The following is a 14,174-nucleotide window of genomic DNA, read 5'->3' on the forward strand; positions in this document are numbered from 1 at the left end:
AGCCTTTTCCACAGGAAACAAGCAGGCTCTGATACCCATTTGGAAAGACCCTGACTGACCTCACAGCTCCTCCAATTCCTGCTTCTGTGCTCCTCTCACTGCAAGTCCACAGTTGCACGGTCTCTGTGCAACAGTTTACCTCCACACTCACGTCTCCTCTCAGGCTTCCCTGAAATGGCCCTGCACAAAGTCAGCACGAACTGTCAGGCTGCCAAATCCAATGGTCACTTCCCTGTTCTGAATCCACCTGCAGTGTTCTCTCTGCTCCCTCTTTGCAGAAACGCATCTCTTGGCATCACATGTATCTGGTTCTCCTTCTCTTTCCCTGGCTGGCCTTCTCAGTTCAACTGCTCAACACTGGCACATCCCAGGACTTGTCCTCTCCCCATCCACCTTCTCTCCAAGGCCATCTCCAGTGCAACGGTTTTAGGTATCAACAATGTACCACGGACTCTCAAAGCTGCAGCCCCAGCCCTCATCATTCTCTGGAATTCCACTCACATGTGATGTCCACTTGACAGGACAGTGAAGAGGTACACAGACTTAGCATGTCTGCAACAGAACCGCCCAAGGAGCCTGCAATCACGAACAAATAAAGCAGACCCTCCCCAGCCTAGCTTTCTCCATTTGAGTGAACGGCATCTTTTTATCTTTTTTTTTTTTGGAGAGATGGGGTTTCACCATGTTGCCCAGGCTGGTCTTGAACTCCTGGGCTCAAGCGATCTGCCTGCCTCAGCCTTCCAGAGTGCTGGGATTCCAGGCATGAGCCACTGTGCTCAGCCTACCGCATCACTATCTACAGAGCAGTTCACCCAAGTTCTCTCTCCCAAGTTCCCTAGGTCAAATTCATCAGCAAGCCAAGCTACCGCCTCCTCCAAGACACACCCGAGGCCATGAGCATTTTTCTCTGTGTCCATACCCACCACCGCAGTACTCGCCATCTCTTACCACAATAACAGCGACAGCAAACAGGGAGCTCTGCTGCGGCACCTGCCCCCACAATCCAATCACCTGAGGACTGTGATCCTTTTCAAACAAAAAGTAGATCACATGACATCACTGGTTAAAATCTTCCAACATCTCCCCGTCATGCTTACAAATAAAACCCGAAGTCTTGACCTTGGCTCTCAAGGCTGTACCAATGGATGCCCCTTCCCAGTGACCTCTCCGCCTACTCCCCTCCCCTTCACCCACCAGGCTCATACCTTGGGCCACTTGCAGGCCTCCCTCTGCCTGGAAGGTTCTTAGTCTGGTCTTCCAAGTGGCTGGCTCTGAGCTGGCATTCAGATCTCAGTAGAGATGTCACTACCCCACAAAAGGGGCCCCCCAAGAACCATCTAAAGAAGTGACCTCTCACTCTTCATCACATCATCATATTTTAGTTCTCCGGCTGCTACTCATTATCTGGTATTTTCTTGTCTCTTTTACCACTGGAATGTAAACATCACAAGAACAAGAATGACAAGTGTCTTCCAACAATTACCTTGACCATGGAGGTAACACCAGGGCCTAAGAAATGCCTGGTGCATATTAAGCTCTCAGTAAATATGTGCTGAATGAAAGAATCAAATAAGAAATGACCTACGGGCTGGGTACTGCAGCTCACGCCTGTAATCCCAGCACTTTGGGAGGCCTAGGTGGGCAGATCACATGAGGCCAGAAGTTCGAGACCAGCCTGACCAGCCTGGCTAACACGGCAAAACTGTCTCTACTAAAAATACAAAAAATTAGCTGGCCGTGGTGGCGGGTGCCTGTAATCCCAGCTACCCGGGAGGCTGAGACAGGAGAATTGCTTGAACCCAGGAGGTGGAGGTTGCAGCGAGCCGAGATTGTGCCATTGCACTCCAGCCTGGGTGACAAAATAAGACTCTGTTTAAAAAAAAGAAAAAAGAAAAGAAAAGAGAGACAAGAAAGAAAGAAATGACCTAGGGCAAATTCTTCACTCTCTAAATCTTGGTTTCCTCTTCCACACCAGGAATCCCACCTGTCTTGATGTGAGGATTTAGTTGGGCTCAGGACAATGACATGCAGTTGGTACTAAGAAACAGAAGCAGCACAACACAGCAGTTACAAGTGCGGATTCAAGAGTCAGGCTGTCTGGACCCCAATCCTGGTTGGGAGATTGGCTGCTTAAGTCTGGGTGAGTTACTTGGTGTTCACATCTGTGGAACGGGATAGTTAACAGCACCTACTGCTGTAATTAAATGAGTTCATACCGTAAAACAATTACAGAGTGAGTCCTCAGTGCAAGTTAACCACTGCTGTCAATCAATGAGACCCAAATGGATCCTTTCCTCACTAAACCAACCACGTTCTGCCTCTCTTCCTTACCCATAACAAAGCCAAGCCACGGTGCTAAAAATTGGTCCCCTGTAGGCAAACACGTAAGGTGCCTTTTTATTCAGAATCTCCTAAGGCAGTTTTTTTTTTTTTTTTTTTTTTTGAGATGGAGACTCGCTCTGTTGCCCAGGCTGGAGTCTCGCTCTGTTGCCCAGGCTGGAGTGCAGTGGCGTGATCTCGGCTCACTGCAAGCTCCGCCTCCCAGGTTCATACCATTCTCCTGCCTCAGCCTCCCGAGTAGCTGGGACTACAGGTGCCCGCCACCATACCCGGCTAATTTTTTGTATTTTTAGTAGAGATGGGGTTTCACCATGTTAGCTAGGATGGTCTCGATCTCCTGTTCTCGTGATCCGCCCGCCTTGGCCTCCCAAAGTGCTGGGATTACAGGCATGAGCCACCGTGCCTGGCCTTTTTTTTTTTTTGAGATAGAGTTTCGCTCTTGTTGCCCAGGCTGGAGTGCAATGGCACGATCTCAGCTCACCGCAACCTCTACCTCCCAGGTTCAAGCAATTCTCCTATCTCAGCCTCCTGAGTAGCTGGGATTACAGGCATGCGCCACCATACCCAGCTAATTTTTTGTGTATTTAGTAGAGACGGGGGTTTCTCCTTGGTGGTCAGGCTGGTCTCGAACTCCTGACCTCAGGTGATCTGCCCACCTCGGCCTCCCAAAGTGCTGGGATTACAGGCGTGAGCCACCGTGCCTGGCCTCTCCTAAGGCAGTTCTAAATACCAACCCCACAAACCAATTATCACTAGCAATTTCAAGCCAAAAATGATTATTAATACAGAAGCACTTCACATCATTTTTGGTCTAATTATTATTCCCTAATGATTTAAGTGATAAATATAACAAACCCATTCTGACAGTTTGTAAAATTAAGTTCCAGAGGAAAATCTACATAATTATCATCCAACAGCCACAGCAGGCGCGTCACCTAAACACAGACCTCCAATTTCCGATGTGTCTGTAATACAAAGGTGGCCACATGGAAGCCACAGAGATCAAGGCAGCACCTCAATAGCTGCAAGAGCAGCTAATTTTAATTAAGTTCCATTGTTGCTATAAGCATGGTCACCCTCATGCCCAGATCAATCAACAGCTGTTAATTATCCCTTTACTTTGTTCTGGGACATTTCTACCAGGTGGTCAAGTGTTCTTAGAGGTGTGCCTGCTCCAGAGTGATGCTGGGGAGTCCGTGCAGTGGGAGAGGAGAAACAAAAATACAAAGGTTGGTGGCCAGAAGACGTGGAGGTGGGACCATCCTTCCAGTCCCCTCCACACACCAGGGAGAAGTTCTTGGGTACACTCAGCAGGGTACAGCCTCATGACACCCAGAACACAGGCAGCGTCCCAACCTGCAGCCTCCAAGTCTGCTCGCTGCCACAACCCTGGGCCATCACTCTTTAAGCGCTGTCTACTCCCACCCTCACCTCCACCAACCTGGGGAACTGCACCTGGGAACACCTGAGGGACCCATCCTGGTGGAAATTTCGCATGTGCAGCTTTAACCTCAACTGCTTCCCTCTCATTCTTTAATCACTTGCACTTCTATGTGCCACACACAAAAAGACAAAGATGAAAGACAAAGACCTTTGCGTGGGCTCCTCAGGGAGCCCCCCTTTAGTCACCCACAAATATAAAACGCCACCACAAAGCTCACGTTCTGGTGGGGGCAGAAGACACTAAATAAGTATACAAAGAGGAATAATGTCTTTGGCTGGCAGTAAGAGGGATGAAGAGACACAAGTCAGAAAGAGGGGATGAAGGGCACCAGGGGTGGGGTGCTGTCTCATGGAAAGTCCTCCTGAGGTGGTGACTGCTGAGCGGAGCCCGGAATGAAGGGAGACAGCAAACCCTATAGACACGTGGGAGAAGAGCCTTCTGGGCTGACAACAGTAGGTCCAGAGGCCCTAAGGTGGGGATGCACTTGGCTTGTTCAGGGGGTGGCCCCAGGGCTGGTGTGACAAGATATTTTCATCTCTTCCCTGGACTGCCAGAAACAGGTCTTCCTGCCTCCATTCTGGCCTCCTCCAGTGGGTTCTAGAGGGTCCCTTTAAAAGTTAAATCTAGGTGCAAGGACGAATAAATGGTGGCACATGATACAACAGAATATCACTCAGCAATAAAAAAAGAACTGCTGATGATGCAACCACATGGATGCATCTCAATAACATTCCACTGAATGAAAGAAGCCGGACACAAAGAAGCACGCATAGCCTGATGCCATTTACAGGACACGCTGGAAAAGCTCCATCTCATCGAAGGGATGGACAACAGCTGAGGGCTGCTGGGGGCCCTGAAGGGGCAATCTTTTGGGCGACTGAAATGTTCTCTATCTTGATTGTGACAGTGGTTACATGCTGCACGCACTGGTCAAAATTCATCAAGCTGTACACTTAAATGGGTTCACTTTAAGTAAATTATACTTCAGTAAGTATATTGAATACTTCAACAAAGTTGATTTTCTATCAACTTTGTGATATGGGTTCTATCTGGCTATGTCACCCCGTGCTCAAAGCCTCCAGTGTTCTCATTATTATGTGACTGCAAATCCTATTGAATCAAGTTATGTGTTATTTTTATTCTTAAGCAACTTTTTTTTTTTAAGATGGAGTTTCGCTCTTGTTGTCCTGGCTGGAGTGCAACAGCACAATCTCAGCTCACCACAACCTCTGCCTCCCAAGTTCAAGCAATTCTTCTGCCTCACCCTCCTGAGTAGCTAGGATTACAGGCATGTGCCACCACGCCCAGCTAATTTTTGTGTTTTTAGTAAAGACGGGGTTTCACCATGTTGGCCAGGCTGGTCTCGAACACCTGACCTCGTGATCCACCCGCCTCGGCCTCCCAAAGTGCTGGGATTACAGGCGTGAGCCACCGCACCTGGCCTGCAACCTTTTCTTAGGCATTAACTGCTGCTTTTTCCCCAGTCCATTTACTTGGATTTCCTTGAATCTTTGGCTAAGTTTTCCTATAACCTCCAGTGGCTCTTCATAATACCGCTCCTCTCAATTTTACATTTTTCTTCCTGCCAACGTCACCCCTGGAGTCTCACCCCGTCCTGCTCTGCTCTGGACTGCCTGCTGCACAGCGACTGTTCCAGGACTGCCTTTGGCCAATCTGGGAAGCCTCTCATCTCTCTCCTCTTGGATCTGGGTTGGATACCAGATCCTGTCTTGTTTTGGCTTACTGATTCATTTTTGTTGGAACACACTCCTTCGTAGCTTTCTGACAACAGGTACATGGGGCACACATTTTTTGAGACCCTATCTTTCTGAGCAAGTCTTTTTCTACCTTTTTTTCAAAGTGACAGTGTCTTATTTTGTTACCCAGGCTGGAGTGCTGGCACAATCATAGCTCAGTGCAACCTCAAACTCCTTCAGCTCAAGTGATCCTCCCATCTCAGCCTCACCAGTAGTTGGGACTACATGTGTGTGCCACCACACCCGGCACATTTTTTGTCGATAGGGTTGCCCAGGATGTTCTCAAACTCCTGGCCTGAAGCAATCCTCCCGCCTCAGCTTCCCAAATCCCAAATCCCAAAGCACTGGGATTACAGGTGCATGCCACTGCAGATGGCTTACCCTTATATTCTCTTCCTTTTTTTCTTGAGATGGAGTCTCGCTCTGATGCCCAGGCTGGAGTGCAGTGGCATGATCTCAGCTCACTGCAACCTCTGCCTCCTGGGTTCAAGGGATTCTCCTGACTCAGCCTCCTGAGGAGCTGGAATTACAGGTGTGCACCGCCACACTTGGCTAATTTTCATATTTTTAATAGAGATGGGGTTTCACCATGTTAGCCAGGCTGGTCTCAAACTCCTGACTTCAAGTGATCCACCCATCTCGGCCTCCCAAAGTGCTGCCCTTATTCTTTACTGACTTGTTTGGGCTTGGATATTATTTTCCTGAAGAATTCAATCACACCACCTGATTCCATATCCTTCAATGTGGATTCTCTTCCTAAAGCTTTATCCCTAGTATTCTAAAATACTTCTGTAAAGTGCCTTCATGTAGTTTTTTATTTTCTCATTCATTATCCTGGGCACTCATTGGCTGCCTTGTATCTGAAAACTCACATCCTTCCCCCAAGGGAAATTATCTTATATCATTTGATAATCTCTCCCCCACGCTGACCTGAACTCTGCCTGGATGTGTGTTGTGCCACGTAAGCTGATCTTCTAATTTTACTTTTTCTTTTCTTTAAAACAATTTTACTACAAAATATTTCAATCAACAAATCCTCTCCCCAAAAAGCAATAACAAATCTTGACAAATTGTCAAAAACAGCACTTCAGGACTCTGGAAATTGACTGAAGCATACAAGAAATTGAAAACATCTATTAAAAAGAAAACAGTAACAACAACGACTGACCCTTGTACAAAAACAGTGAGTATCTGGGGCTTCCCCTCTCCCCGCTCCTTCGGCGGATAGTTCTACCAGGACGGGCAAAGCCATGGAAACCAGGAGCATCGAAGGTGGCTGACTTGATCGGAGCAGGCTATGGAAAACCACCAGGTACCTGGGTGTTGTCAGAAACTGCCACCTCGTGGTAAGCAACGGGAAAGTTGCAGCCTGGCTTTTATGCATCTTCACCTACAAAAGGTGCCTATTCCTAGCTCTTGCTCATTTTTCTATTAGGTTGTTTCTTTCTTGCATTGATTTCCAGGCATTTTCATCCTGTTTTTTTATTTTCGTTTTTTTAAAAATAGCCTATATCTTAACTCAGGAACTGGCAAACTTTTTCTGCAACGGGCCAGATAGTAAATATTTTAGATTTTGGGGGACTGTCTGTCATGAGTCCACTCTGCTGCTGCAGTGAGGAAGCAGCCACAGGCAATCTGTAAACAAATGGCTGAGGCTGCATGCCAGGAATGCTTCATGGACACAAACTGAATTTCATACAATTTTCATGTGTCATGAAATAGTCTTCATTTTTTTCCCATTTAAAAACACGGCTGGGGGTCTCACGCCTATAATCCTAGCAGTTTGGGAAGTGGAGACAGGAGGATTGCTTGCCAGGAGTTCAAGACCAGCTTGGGCAACATAGTGGGACCCCATCTCTACAAACAATAGAAAATTTAAAAATATATATATATATATGGCTGGGCACAGTGGCTGCCCTGCAATTCCAGCACTTTGGGAGGCTAAAGCAGGAGGATTGCTTGAGGCCAAATCAGCTGGGCATGGTGGTATATGCCTGTAGTCCCAGCTACTCACGAGGCTGAGGCAGGATTGCTTGAGCCCAGGAGTTCGAGGCTGCAGTAAGTTCAGATCACGCCACTGCACTCCAGTCTCGGCAACAGAGCAAGACCCTGCTCTAAAAATATAAATAAATAAAAAACCATTCTTGGAACCTCCACTCTGAGAAGATGAAATATACATACTTCATCTTAGTTCTGTTAAACACAACTAAGAGCCCAGGACACTACACGTAAAACAAACATAAGAAGACTGAATGGTGGAGAGAAGGGAACAGGCTGACCAGAGACCTTGGAACCCAGGGTACAGCATGGTGATGACTTCTCTGGGTTTTCCTTTTGCTTTATATATTCCAAACTTAGAACTGAAGAGGCCAGCAACCCAGAAACACCAATAGGCCCAGAAAAAAAAAAAGCCCCAACAAAAGCCTGCTCTTTCTAGCCAAAGCACCAGAAAAGAGACAGGCTAGGAAGACAGAAAGCTTGTAGATAATAACTCCTCTACTCCAGCTAAACGCCACCAACAAGGCGAGCCCATCTCCACGCACGCCAGCAAAGACAGCATGCAGGGCCCAGACTTCTGCCCTCATGGAGCTGGAATGAGTCGCCCAATACCCCCATCCTGACGGTGTCACAAAGGGCCAAGCAGGCAGCCAGGAATTTCATCCCCCACCCAATAATGAAACCGGTCTCTCCCTACTGCCACCCTGCCTGGGTGTCAATAGAAACCACTTGGGAATCCTGGACTTCCATACCCACCTCACAGAGAGAAAGCCCCCTCTCTCTCCCTATTGGGGTGGTGTCAGAAGAGGTGTAGTGGAGAGTCAAGACTTTCCCCAGCAGTAATGAAGCCATCCACGCCAAGATGTCAGTGGAGACCACAAACCAGAACTGGCAATAACAAGGGACTCGCTGCTGCCTTAGAGGCTGAATAGGGAGCCTGACTTCCACCCTGACCTGGCAGCAGCAAGGCAGTACCATGTTCCCCCGTGGGAGCAGCGTCAGAGGAAGCCAGTTAAAACACAAGGTGTACACAAAATCTAGTCTAGCAACGTAACAAGAAAATGTCCAAGTTTCCAGTGAAACTCACTCATCATATCAAGAACCAGGAAAATTTCACATGGAATGAAAAAAATGAGAGGTGACAGCGTGCTGGCAGCCCTCGCAGCCCTCGATCGCTCTCGGTGCCTCCTCGGCCTCAGCACCCATTTTGGCCGCACTTGAGGAGTGCTTCAGCCCGCCGCTGCACCATGGGAGCCCTTCTCTGGGCTGGCGGAAGCCAGAGCCGCCTCCCCTGGCTCACAGGGAGGTGTGGAGGGAGACGCACGGGCGGGAACCAGGGCTGCACGCGGTGCTTGCAGGCCAGCTAGAGTTCCGGGTGGGCATGGGCTTGGCGGGCCCCACACTCGGAGCGGCTGGCTGGCCCTGCCGGCCTCGGGCAGTGAGGGGCTTAGCACTCCGGCCAGCAGGTGCAGAGGGTACACCAGGTCCCCCAGCAGTGCTGGCCCACCAGTGCTGTGCTTGATTTCTCACCAGGCCTTAGCTGCCTCCCCGCAGGGCAGGGCTCGGGACCTGCAGCCCGCCATGCCTGAGTCTCCCCACCACCCCACGTGGGCTCCTGAGCGGCCTGAGCCTCCCTGACGAGCGATGCCCCCTGCTCCACAGCGCCTGGTCCTATCAACCACCCAAGGGCTGAGGAGTGCGGGCGCACGGCATGGGACTGGCAGGCAGCTCCACCTGTGGCCCCGGTGCGAGATCCACTGGGTGAAGCCAGCTGGGTTCCTGAGTCTAGTGGGGACTTGGAGAACCTTTATGACGAGCTAAGGGATTGTAAATACACCAATCAGCACTCTGTCTAGCTCAAGGTTTGTAAATACACCAATCGACACTCTGTATCTAGCTAATCTAGTGGTGAGGTGGAGAACTTTCGCGTCTAGCTCAGGGCTTGTAAACGCACCAATCAGCACCCTGTCAAAACAGACCAATCAGCTCTCTGTAAAATGGACCAATCAGCAGGATGTGGGTGGGGGCAGATAAAGGAATAAAAGCAGGCTGCCCAAGCCAGCAGTAGCAACCTGCTGTGGTCCCCTTCCACACTGTGGAAGCTTTATTCTTTTGCTCTTTGCAATAAATCTTGCTGCTGCTCACTCTTTAGGTCCACACTGCCTTTATGAGCTGTAACACTCACCACGAAGGTCTGCAGCTTCACTCCTGAAGCCAGTGAGACCACGAACCCACCGGGAGGAACGAACAACTCCAGACGTGCTGCCTTAAGAGCTGTAACACTCACCACGAAGGTCTGCAGCTTCACTCCTGAGCCAGCGAGACCACGAAGCCACCAGAAGGAAGAAACTCCGAACACATCCGAACATCAGAAGGAACAAACTCCGGACACGCCGCCTTTAAGAACTGTAACACTTACCACGAGGGTCCGCGGCTTCATTCTTGAAGTCAGTGAGACCAAGAACCCACCAATTCTGGGCACAAAAAGACAATTAATACCTGCCAATGCCGAGACGACACTGGTGCTGGCACTACCTGACAAACATCTTAAAGCAGCCACGACAAAATGCTTCAAGGAGCAATGACAAGCACCCTTAAAACAAATGAAAAAATAGAAACTCTTGGCAAAGAAACCAAGTCTCAGCAAAAAACAGTATTTAAAAATGGAAATTTTAGACCAGGTGTGGTGGCTCACACCTGTAATCCTAGCACTTTGGGAGGCTGAGGCAGGCGGATCACTTGAGGTCAGGAGTTCAAAACCAGCCTGGCCAACATGGTGAAACCCCATCTCTACTAAAAATACAAAAAAATTAGTTGGGCGTGGTGGCGGGTCCCTGTAATCCCAGCTACTTGGGAGGCAGAGGCAGGAGAACCGCTTGAGCCAAGATCGTGCCAATGTACTCCAGCCTGGGTGACAGAGTGAGACTCGTCTCAAAAAAAAAAAAAAAAAAATTAAACTGAAAAATACCATAACCAAAATAAAAAGCTCAGTGGGTAAACTCTACAACAGAATGGAGGGCCAGAAGAAAGAACTGGTGACTGGAAGGCACAGCAATAAAAATTATGCAGTCTGAACAACAGAAAGACGGTAGACCAAGAAAACCTAGATTCAAAAAGGCAAGTGAACCCAGAACAGTAAAAATACAAAGAAATGCCAAGACATATCACAATTAAACTCTGAAAACTAAAAACCAAGCAAAAATCTTGAATGCAGAGAAAAACCATTTGAATGACAACAGATTTTTCATCAGAAACCATGGAGGCTCAGCTGGGTAATCTCACCACTGTGGGAGGCTGAGGCAGATGAATCACTTAAGTCCAGAGGTTCAAGACCAGCCTGAGCAACATGGTGAAACCCCACCTCTGTTTCAAAAGAAAAAAAAAATTTTAATGAAAAAAACTTAAAAAAAAAAAAAAAGGAAACCATGGAAGTCAGAAGAAAGTGGTACAATTATGTTTCCAGTGTTGAAAGAAAAAACTGTTTATCTAATGAAAATGTTTTTAGGCCAGACACTTCATGCTTCTAATCCCAGCACTCTGGGAGACAGAGTCGGGCAGATCACCTGAGGTCAGGAGTTCAAGACCAGCCTGGCCAACATGGTGAAACCCTGTCTCTACTAAAAATACAAAATTAGCCGGGCATGGTGGCAGGTGCCTGTAATTCCAGCTCCTCGGGAGGCTGAGGCAGGAGAATCACTTGAATCCGGGAGGTGGAGGTTGCAGTGAGCCAAGATCGTGTCATTGCACTCCAACCAGCCTGGGCAACAACAGCGAAGGCTCCGTCTCAGAAAAAAAAAAAAAAAGAAAAAAATATTCTTTAGGAATGAAGGGGAAATTAAGACATTCTCAGATGAAGGAAAAGAATTTGTTACTAGCAGACCTACCCTAGGAGAACAGCCAAAGGAAGTTCTCTAAATAGGAAAGAAACGATAAAAGGTAGAACTTTGGGACATTAGAAAGAAAGAAAGAAGCTGGGCGCAGTAGCTCACACCTGTAATCCCGGCACTTTGGGTGGCCAAGACAGGCGGATCACCTGAGGTCAGGAATTCAAGACCAGCCTGGCCAACAAAGTGAAACCCCGTCTCTACTAAAAATACAAAAATTAGCCAGTGTGGTGGTGGACGCCTATCATCTCAGCTACCTGGGAGGCTGAGGCAGGAGAATCACTCGAACCTGGGAGGCGGAGGTTGCAGTGAGCCGAGACCACGCTATTGCACTTCAGCCTGGTCAACAGGAGCAAAACTCCGTCTCAAAAAAAAAAAAGAAAATGAACACAGAAAAAATATGGGTAAATATTAGGTTGGTGCAAAAGTTATTGCGGTTTCTGCTATTACTTTTAATGGCAAAAACCACACTTTTGCACCAACAATACATCTTCCTTCTCCTCTTGAGTTTTTGATGTTATATTTGACAGCTGAAGCAAAAATTATAATGTTTTCCAGCCAGGCATGGTGGCTCACGCCTGTAATCCCAGCACTTTGGGAGGCTGAAATGGGTGGATCACCTGAGGTCAGGAGTTCGAGACCTGCCTGGTCAACATGGCGAGGTCTCTACTAAAAATACAAAATTAGCTGGGTGTGGTGGTGCATGCCTGTAATCCCAGCTACTTGGGAGGCTGAGGCAGGAGAATTGCTTCAACCTGGGAGGTGGAGGTTGCAGTGAGCTGAGATTGCACCACTGCACTCCAGCCTGGGTGACAAGAGCAAAACTCCGTCTCAAAAAAAAAAAAACATAATTCTTTCTGACTTGGATCTAAATGTATATAGAGTAAATATTTAATTTCAAATACAACTGCATTATTAACAGGGAAAGGTAAAGGGAAGTAAATAGATGTACTCAAACTGGTAAAACCAACAAGAGTAGGCTATAAGTTATGTGTATACAATGTAATAAGGTAACATCTAGCACAACTATTTTAAAAGGTATACAAAGAGATGCACTTAACACTATAAATAAAAATGTAATTCTATTTATCTTTATTATTACTTTTTTTTGAGACAGAGTCTCACTCTGTAGACCAAGCTGACGTGCAGTGGCGCGATCTCAGCTCACTGCAACCTCTGCCTCCTGGGTTCAAGTGATTCTCCTGCCTCAGCTTCCCGAGTAGCTTGGATTACAGGCGTGCACCACCACACCAGGCTAATTTTTGTATTTTTAGTAGAGACAGGGTTTCACCATGTTGGCCAGGCTGGTCTCTGCCTGCCTCAGCCTCCCAAAGTGCTGGGATTACAGGCGTGAGCCATTGTACCTGGTCTATTTATTATTTTTATGTTTAAAAAAATTTTTTTGGCAGGGTGCAGCATCTCACACCTGTAATCCCAGCACTTTGGGAGGCTGAGGTGGGCAGATCACCTGAGGTCTGGAGTTCTAGACCAGCCTGATCAACATGGCAAGACCCAGTCTCGACTACAAATACAAAAAAATTAGCTGGGCGTGGTGGTGCACGCCTGTAGTCCCAGCTACCAGGGAGGCTGAGGAAGGCGAATCTCGAACACAGAAGGCAGAGGTTGTCCAGCGAATGAAGATCGCACCACTGCACTCCAGCCTGGGCAACAGAGCAAGACTCTATCTCAAAAAAAAAAAAAATTTTTTTTTTTTGAAGAGACGAGGTTTTCCTATGTTGACCAGGTTGTTCTCAAACTTCTGGCCTCACCTTGGCCTTTCAAAGTGCTGGGATTACAGGCATGAAGCCACTGCACTCAGCCAAGAAATGGAATTCTAAAAAATGTTCAAGTAAGCCTCAGGAAAACAGAGAAATAAAAACTATAGAAGAAACAAAAGACAAAAAGTAAAATGTTCTGTATCTGGACTGGGTCAATGTTACTATCCTAGTTGTGATAGTTTTTGTAAGATGTTACCACTGGGGAGAAACTGGATAAAGAGTATACCAGATCTTTCTGTATTGTTGTTACAATTGTATGTGAATCTGCTATTAATCTCAAAATAAAAACTGTAATTTAAAAAAACATTTTTAGCTTGCCAGCAGTATAAAAATGGGCAGTAGGCCATATTTGAATCACTGGCCAAAGTCTATGACACCTTTCCTGTTCCTTTGTTAGTTATATTATTGCAAATATCTTCTCCCAGTTCTTGGCTTGAATTTATCTTTCTTTATATATCAACTTTCAAAGAGGCTTTATATATCAACTTTCAAAGAGTTGGTCTTTATTTTAACTTATCCATCTTTTTTTTTCACCTGATGCTTTATGCCTTGACAAATCTCATCCTATCTGAGATCATATCCGGTAGGACATCTGATAAGATCATCTTCACTGAGATCGTAAAGATATTCTACTACGTTTCTTCTAAAAGTTTTTAAGTTTTGTCTTTCACTGCCAAGTTTATAATCCACCTAGTATTTTTGTGCATGGGATAAGGTAGGGATATAATTTCATAGTTTTCTACATGAATAAGCAATTGTCCCAGTTCAATTTACTGAAGTGTGTATCCTTTCCCCAGAGATCTACCACTCTACCTGAATAATAGTTTCTGCGTACAAATGAGCCTCTTTTTGAGTTCTCAATTATATTTTATTGGTCCAACTGTCTGGCCTTAAGCCAATACAATTGGTCTTCCCTATCTGTGGTTTCTGCATCCATAGACTCAACAAATATTTTAAAAAATTCAGGGTCAGG

At 46.9% G+C, this 14,174-nt stretch overlaps 1 protein-coding gene across 1 annotated transcript in view; it reads right to left on the reverse strand.

The window, feature by feature from the left end:
* TDRD10 (tudor domain containing 10) overlaps positions 1-14,174 on the reverse strand; it is a 47,925-nt gene that overhangs the window by 7,064 nt on the left and 26,687 nt on the right. The window lies entirely within an intron of this gene.

Source organism: Nomascus leucogenys, chromosome 12, assembly GCF_006542625.1.
Source record: "Nomascus leucogenys isolate Asia chromosome 12, Asia_NLE_v1, whole genome shotgun sequence".
In the NCBI taxonomy this organism is placed as follows: Eukaryota; Metazoa; Chordata; class Mammalia; order Primates; family Hylobatidae; genus Nomascus; species Nomascus leucogenys.